We start from the raw sequence: 7,480 nt of genomic DNA on the forward strand, positions 1-7,480 counted from the left end.
TCAATTAACTGCTTGGTTCAATTCTGCAAATGTGATGTTCAATTCTTTAGGGTGCAATATTTCCAAGTTGTTAAGCATGCTTGGTTTGGTTAACTATCTGATCTTCTATTAGGAGTATGTTATATTGTTCAATTGGTGTTTAGTTAACTACTTGGTTCATTTGTTGTGGCTTGGTTCACTTGTTGTGGTGTTTAGTTAACTGCTTGGTTCAATTCTGCAATGCGATGTTCAATTGTTGTGGCTGCATTCTGTTGTTGTATACCATGTGAGGAATAAATCAAATTTGGTTGTACTAAATACATGAGAAACAAATACAATTGCTATATTTCCAAGTTGTTAAGCATGCTTGGTTCGGTTAACTGTCTGATCTTCTATTAGGAGTATGTTATATTGTCCAATGTGGTGCTCAGTTAACGTTTGGTTCATTTTTTGTGGTGTTTAGTTAACTGCTTGGTTCAATTCTGCAATGTGATGTTCAATTGTTGTGGCTGCATTCTCTTATTGTATACCATGTGAGGAATAAATCGAATTTGGATGTACTAAGTACATGAGAAACAAATACAATTGCTATATTTTCAAGTTGTTAAGCATGCTTGGTGTGGTTAACTGTCTCATTTTCTATTAGGAGTATGTTATATTGTGCAATGTGGTGCTCAGTTAATGTTTGGTTCATTTGTTGTGGTGTTTAGTTAACTGCTTGGTTCAATTCTGCAATGCGATGTTCAATTGATGTGGTGCATTCTGTTATTGTATACCATGTGAGGAATAAATCGAATTGGGCTGCACTTAATACATGAGAAACATATACAAGTGATATATTTCCTAGTTCTTAATCATGCTTGGTTTGGATAAATGGGTTTTCCATGTGGCTTGAATTAATCTGATGAATCTGTAATGTGCTTATTTATCATCAACATATTTTACTGATAGCATGCGAACCCTTACTTAACCTGATGACTAACTACCTTATATGTGTTGCGGGGAAACAATGGGAAACACTAAGGTTTACAAGATGGTACTAACTATTATACCTTGCCTTTTTGTATTCCTTTGCCCCATTTCTAATATAGAGAAGATATTTATGCACATCCTTGTTTTTAGGCTTCACTGATGATTACCTCTCAAACCACCTCTGTGGTCAGGAGGCGAGGAAATTTTCATACAACACCCACGGTTCAATATTGGAGTGTTCCTGAAGAGGTTGAAGGATGGACGGTCAATCATCCACAGGCACTGGCCTAAAGTTACAAAGACCTTCAACATGAATGAAGGCTCAATATTCGCCTTCCGCTTCAATAGTTTTCCAGATGAGATGCATCTCTCTATGTACCGTCTATGATGCTAATTTCAAAAGGTTCTAGATGTTGCATGTGAAACTTGTTGCTGGTGCAGTCGTGTAATGGGGTAGCTGAGTGCTGAAGCTATATCATGTTGTACTCCGATGTATTTCAATTATGAAATCCTACTTCCTTAATATGGAAATGGAATATATTATGTGCTTAATATGAATGTCAATTAGATTAGTAAATGGATTATTAATAATAGGGCAATTAGCCCGCTAATTGGGCAATTAGCCCGCTAATTGGCCAATTAGCTTGCCAATTGGGTTTTCCCATTGCAAACAGTTAATGAGAAACCACCGTGGGCGATGACCTCAAGAAACGCACACAGTTTTTAGGAATAAACCATGTTGGATCAATGAACAATCACACACGACATTCTCTTCAAAACTGTTTGCGTTACGCCACCTTGCGCAAACGTTTTCCTTGTAGTGACTGTGTGGGATGTATATACGAATGGAAACGTTTAGTGGTGACTGACTGTGTGGGATATACTTTCGACCGGAAATGATTTCGCATGTATAATTGTATTTTTTAGCACTATTGTACGTATTTCTGTATTTGAGTGCTCGCCGATCGCACACGACCTCATTTTGTCGAGCGTGTGTGCTAAGAGGGCATATCCCCAACGGTTTCTGGGTCGTGTGGGAAGGACCCCCCTATCACCCACACTAACTTGGCGACGGTTCCGAATGCCGTCGGGGGAATGGGTTAAAAACCATTTGTTTAGGACCGACGCATACCAGTGCTTGTAATAGGCTTGGACGCCACGTGTATTCGCCAAAAATCCGGGTTATCCTGCCTTTGTTTGCCTGCCACTCTGACCAGGTAATCCTGGAATGACTCACCGTACTCTTGACAATCAATCTTATAAAGACCCTGAATTTGTCAAGGTTAAAACGGCGACTGGTCATGTGAGGTCCGACTTACGGGTTTGAATTAAGGTTTAGCTCAGTGGTTGTGCGGCCCTTGAATAGCACTTGACATTGAGGCTGGGCAGCCTATAAATGCCTTGTTTTTCTGATTTATATTGGTTTTAAATATTTTTAAGATTCATCTTTTGTTGCCATATTGCTATATGGTTGAAAACTGATTAGGGCCACGTTGCCTTACGTTTCATATATGAATCTATCCGGAGTTTCGTTAACCCGGCCTGGCTTTGGACTTTAAGTCGCCAGTGTATGATGATTATGTACTCGGAGTTTTGGCTCTAAGCTTTGGGATGTTACCCCTTGCTGCATATGGCGTTGTAAGCCGGCGGTATGGATAAATTACACAGAGCGGTGTGCTCTCAATCTTTGGGTTGTGACCCTTACTGCACGACGCATGATAAGCCGGCGGTGTGAACAAATATCACAGGTATGATATTTATTTTGTTATGATTATATGAGGTTTTAACAAACCAGGCCCTTGTTATGGACTATTTAGCCATCAGTGGTTTTTATATGGGGTATTACGACCCGCCCTGAGGTAAACCACCAGGGCACCTGTACTTTGTTTGTGTGCAGGAAAAAATGATAAGTGTGGTCTGCATAACCAATGGTATTATAAGCATAAGTGGCAGGTCTTCAGAGAATGGATCGGCAGTGTTATGCATATAAAACATGCACGATGGCACGGCAGATCATTGTTTTAACTAGCCTATCACAAGGCACCTGACAGTCTAAAGGGATAAGTGTTTTTGAGACATAGCATCCAAATGCTATGGCTGGTAAGCCAGCTCATGAATTTAGACTTCTATTCTTGGCGGGGCGAAGCCTCCGGGTCATCCTACGCTTCTTCTTCATCTCCTTGATTATCCATTGGATGGAATTCAGGCGTAGCCCAGTTGATACCAGTCAAAGCTCTAAACACAGCCTCATCATCGATAAGATTGGATGGATCAATGTCAGGAGCGAAGGTGTGCTTATGAGTCGGTGGGATGAGATCCACCTCTTGATGAACTGGCGCCTTCACCTTCTTGTTATTAGCATCATAAGCCACCTGGTATTGGGAGAGATTGGTTTCTTTGGCCAGTTTGCTTGCTAACTGATGCATTTCCCTTGCTATTTGTGCAAAATCATCAGTGCTAAAGGGAGACCCGTCTTCTTTCACACTAGGGCAACCGTTGGCTAAATCTTCTGGATCAAGATCTACTTGCCATGCCTTTGCCTGACTTAAGGCAGTCATGGCACCGGCTTTGGCGGTGGCTCGCTTTAAATCTTCAATCCTTTGGGGAAGCACCGATAGCCTCTCCAGTGTTCCGTTGATGAGGGTGGGCGGAGGCTTCTTATGGATAGCAGCAGAGATTGTCTGTTGAGCGCCAGTGTATAGCTACTCTACCAGAGTATAGACAGCCTTAAGCTTCATGCGCATGTCTAAACCCAACTTGGCGCTTTGGGAGCCTACATCAGTAAAATTATTAGTAAACCGGTAGATGATTATGATATACTGTTGGTACAAAGGAAGGTAGATACCGAAGATGGTCGATGTCATTCTGTTGATTTGATGCTTTAAACCGGACAATTCGTGAGTTACCGGTTTAAGGGCTGCTTTGGCATCCTCTGCTCTTTTTAGTAAAGCTGCCTTCTCAGTCTCCCAGCCGTTTCTATCAGTGTTGAAGCTCTGTTTCAACTACTCAATGTTCTCCAATGCAGTCTTCAACTCTGATTTGGCTTTTGAGGTCTTAGATTGTTGAGTTTGAATATTGTCCCTCAGGTCATTGACTTAGGTCTCCTTTTCATTTAGTTCAGCTTGCGACATGAACAACATTGAAGGTATTATGATCATTTCTAAATTCCCAAGCATAATACAAGTATTTTCCTTGGCACTTGGGGGCTAATGCCTATTGCTCTTTTAAAGACAAGTTTATATAATGACTCGGACAAAATGATGTGATCCGGTTGATAAAGGCTACATACTTAGATTTTATTTTCAGCCATGGTGATAAGTCCCGGTTTATTTATGCTGATTAAACCAGCCCTTTGGGGCTACCAGTGCAAAGTTCATCACTGCTAATTCGAAGTCCTGGCTTAACTTGATAGTTTAAGCCAGCCCTTGGGGGCTACTAGTTTTGATTTTCATATATTTATGACTATCTAAAAGTCTACAGTATATTCACTACTATCACATCCAGTAGACTTAGTAGCTGACAGATATACATATGGAGAAGAAATATCTAAAAGTTTACCTCAAAACACTCCTTCATCAGGTTGACCAAGCTGGCTTCAAAATCACGGCTGGTATAAAGGCGGTTTAAGTAACCGGAGTGAATCTCTTGGGCACTGAATTGAGCATAGTTTTCCAAGTCCACCTTCCACTTGCCTTTGTCAGCAGCAGTAAATTCTTCCTTGGCGTTGTGTTTGGATAAGGTAGTAGGGTTACCCGGCGCTGTATAACCAATCCCGGTAATGATTACATCGTCAGCTTTTTCTTCAGCGGGCTTGATGGGACTTGGCGGCTTAGTGATGACCAGTTCAATGTCTATATGATCTATGGTGACGTCATGCTCTTCTAGCGGTGGGTCATCAATGGTAGCCTCAGCGATTTGATAGGGGGCCTCTGGCAATTGCTTTTCCGCCTCAGAAGGGTTGGAATCTTCGGCCGGCTTGTTCAGTTTCGCCTTCTTGCTGGGCTTGGCCACGCCACTGAAAATAAGAAATACAAAGATGTCAGCATATCAATCAGGCATGAAGTTTCAAATGATTAAATATTTCTTACCCAGGAGCAACTTTGAAGGCCGGAATCTGAGTTCCAGTTGACTCACCGGATGAGGAGTGAGATGGTCCCTGATAGTTTGAATCAGATGGGTTAAGAGGTTGTCGGAAAAGACCCGCCTTGGGATAAGCTAAGTCGGGAATGTTTGAAACCTCCGGTCGACGGTTGCGAGGTGCTGGTGTGTTGGGTAAGCCGGAGGAAAGAATTCCGATGCCGCTGTTTCGGGTTGTGCGGCGAGCTTTATGTTGCTTCTTCTTCAAAATAAAGTTGGGATCCAAGTAAGCTAAAGGGTGAGAAAATCTTTCTTTCCGGCTTGCTTGTCGAGTTTTCTGTGTTGGCACAGGTTCTGAGCCGGAGGAAAGAGTAATTACCTCTTCGTCATCTGCACGGCTGGCCTCCGCATCATCCTGATAATGGTCATTGTCAATAAGATGTACAAAGAATGAACCAAGGGAGTCAAATTCTACCTCCTACTCATCATCATCATCATCGTTATTATCCAAGTTGAATAACTCGACGGGATTGGTCTTCTTCTTGGCAGGCTTTTTGATAGCTTTGCTCTTTGTCTGAGTTTTCCTGGTCGGCTTATCTTGCAGCTTCTTAGTCCAAAAAGGTGAATCGGCCTACAAATTGTTAAATAGGTATGAAAAAGCAACCTGAGTGAAGGTACAATTCAATGGTGAAGTTGGTGAATAACTTACAGCTGGCGGTTTGTTAAGAACGCAGAAGGGATTCAATCCGACTTTACTGCAGTCTTCCAAGCTCTCATTTAACAGAGATTTGGTCATATTATTGATGTCTTCGTCAATCAATTCAATCTGACAGTGGCGTTGAGGATCTAATAACTCGTTGGTGTATTCATGCATTAAGCCGGGACGGCGGCTTAGGGGCAAGACTCTTCAGGCGACCCAGCATCGAACCAGATCAATTTCGGTCAAGCCATTGGCCATCAAGGCCCGGATCTTTGAAAAAATTGGCATATACTTCTTTCGCTCTACTGTACTGATGCGATCTAGAAGAGGATGCCTATTGCTAAGTCGGCTAGCACGATAACCCGACAGAGAGTTTTCCCCTTCTGGAGAAGTGTCTTTGCAATAAAACCATGTTTGGTTCCAGTCTTTGGGATGACTGGTGTCGGTGTCAAAACCGGTGGATCTCGGGTAGGGGGTCCCGAACTGTGCGTCTAACACGGATGGTAACAGGAGGCAGGGGACACGATGTTTTACCCAGGTTCGGGCCCTCTTGATGGAGGTAATACCCTACGTCCTACTCGATTGTTCTTGATGATATGAGTATTACAAGAGTTGATCTCCCACGAGATCGTAGAGGCTATACCCTAGAAGCTAGCCTATGGTATGATTGTATCTTTTTCTATGAACTAAACCCTCCGGTTTATATAGACACCGGAGGGGGCTAGGGTTACACAGAGTCGGTTACAAGGGAGGAGATCTACATATATGTATTGCCTAGCTTGCCTTCCACGCAAAGGAGAGTCCCATCCGGACACGGGAGGAAGTCTTCAATCTTGTGTCTTCATAGTCCAATAGTCCGGCCAAAGGATATAGTCCGGCTGTCCGGAGACCCCCTAATCCAGGACTCCCTCAGTAGCCCCTGAACCAGGCTTCAATGACAATGAGTCCGGCGCGTAGTATTGTCTTCGGCATTGCATGGCGGGTTCTTCTCCAAATCCTGAACATCTGCTAAGTAGTGTCTGACTCCCATAAATGTTGGACTTCTTGGCTTCTGCCCCCAATAAGGGCTATCTTCCACGTGTCGAGCGAATGCGAGGAGCCAGGGCGTTTTTACATTTGCCGCCCTAGCTAGGTAAATAAATCGTCTATTAAAGGGATGGGGATTCTTGGATCCAATCCACACCATCCTCCCACGGCGAGAATCCATCGGAGCACGCTCGGAAAAATCCATTCCATCATGGCCAGCCATCGTAGCTCCTCCTCTCGCTCCCGTATCCCTAAGCCCAGTGATTGGGAGAAGTGTTCCGTCCCGCACAGCCAATTAGTAGAGTTGCAGACCCAGGGATTTCTCCCTCCAGCGTATATGGTCCCCGTCCGAGTCGGGCTCACCACCTATAATGGCAAGGAGCAAGCGGAGAGCTTCCCCAATCCCTCCAAGGGGGAGCGGGTATGCCTTGTCCCTTACTTACTAAGGGGACTCGGATTTCCAATCCATCCATTCCTCCGCGGACTCCTGGAGTTTTACGGCCTCCAGTTGCATAATTTCACAGCTGCTTCCATATTACACATCGTCCATTATGTTGCCCTTTGTGAGTTGTTTCTGGGCTGCGAGGCTCATTTCGAGTTGTGGAAGAGGCTATTCTGCCTTGTGCCCCATACACAGGAGGGGTCACTTTATCAAGTGGGCGGAGCCGAAATATGGCACATCGCCGAGACTGGATACTTGTCCGGTACCCTGAAGAAGACGTCCGA

Source organism: Triticum urartu, chromosome 1A (genome assembly GCF_056163025.1).
Source record: "Triticum urartu cultivar PI428250 chromosome 1A, HENAU_Tu73, whole genome shotgun sequence".
NCBI classification, from domain to species: domain Eukaryota; kingdom Viridiplantae; phylum Streptophyta; class Magnoliopsida; order Poales; family Poaceae; genus Triticum; species Triticum urartu.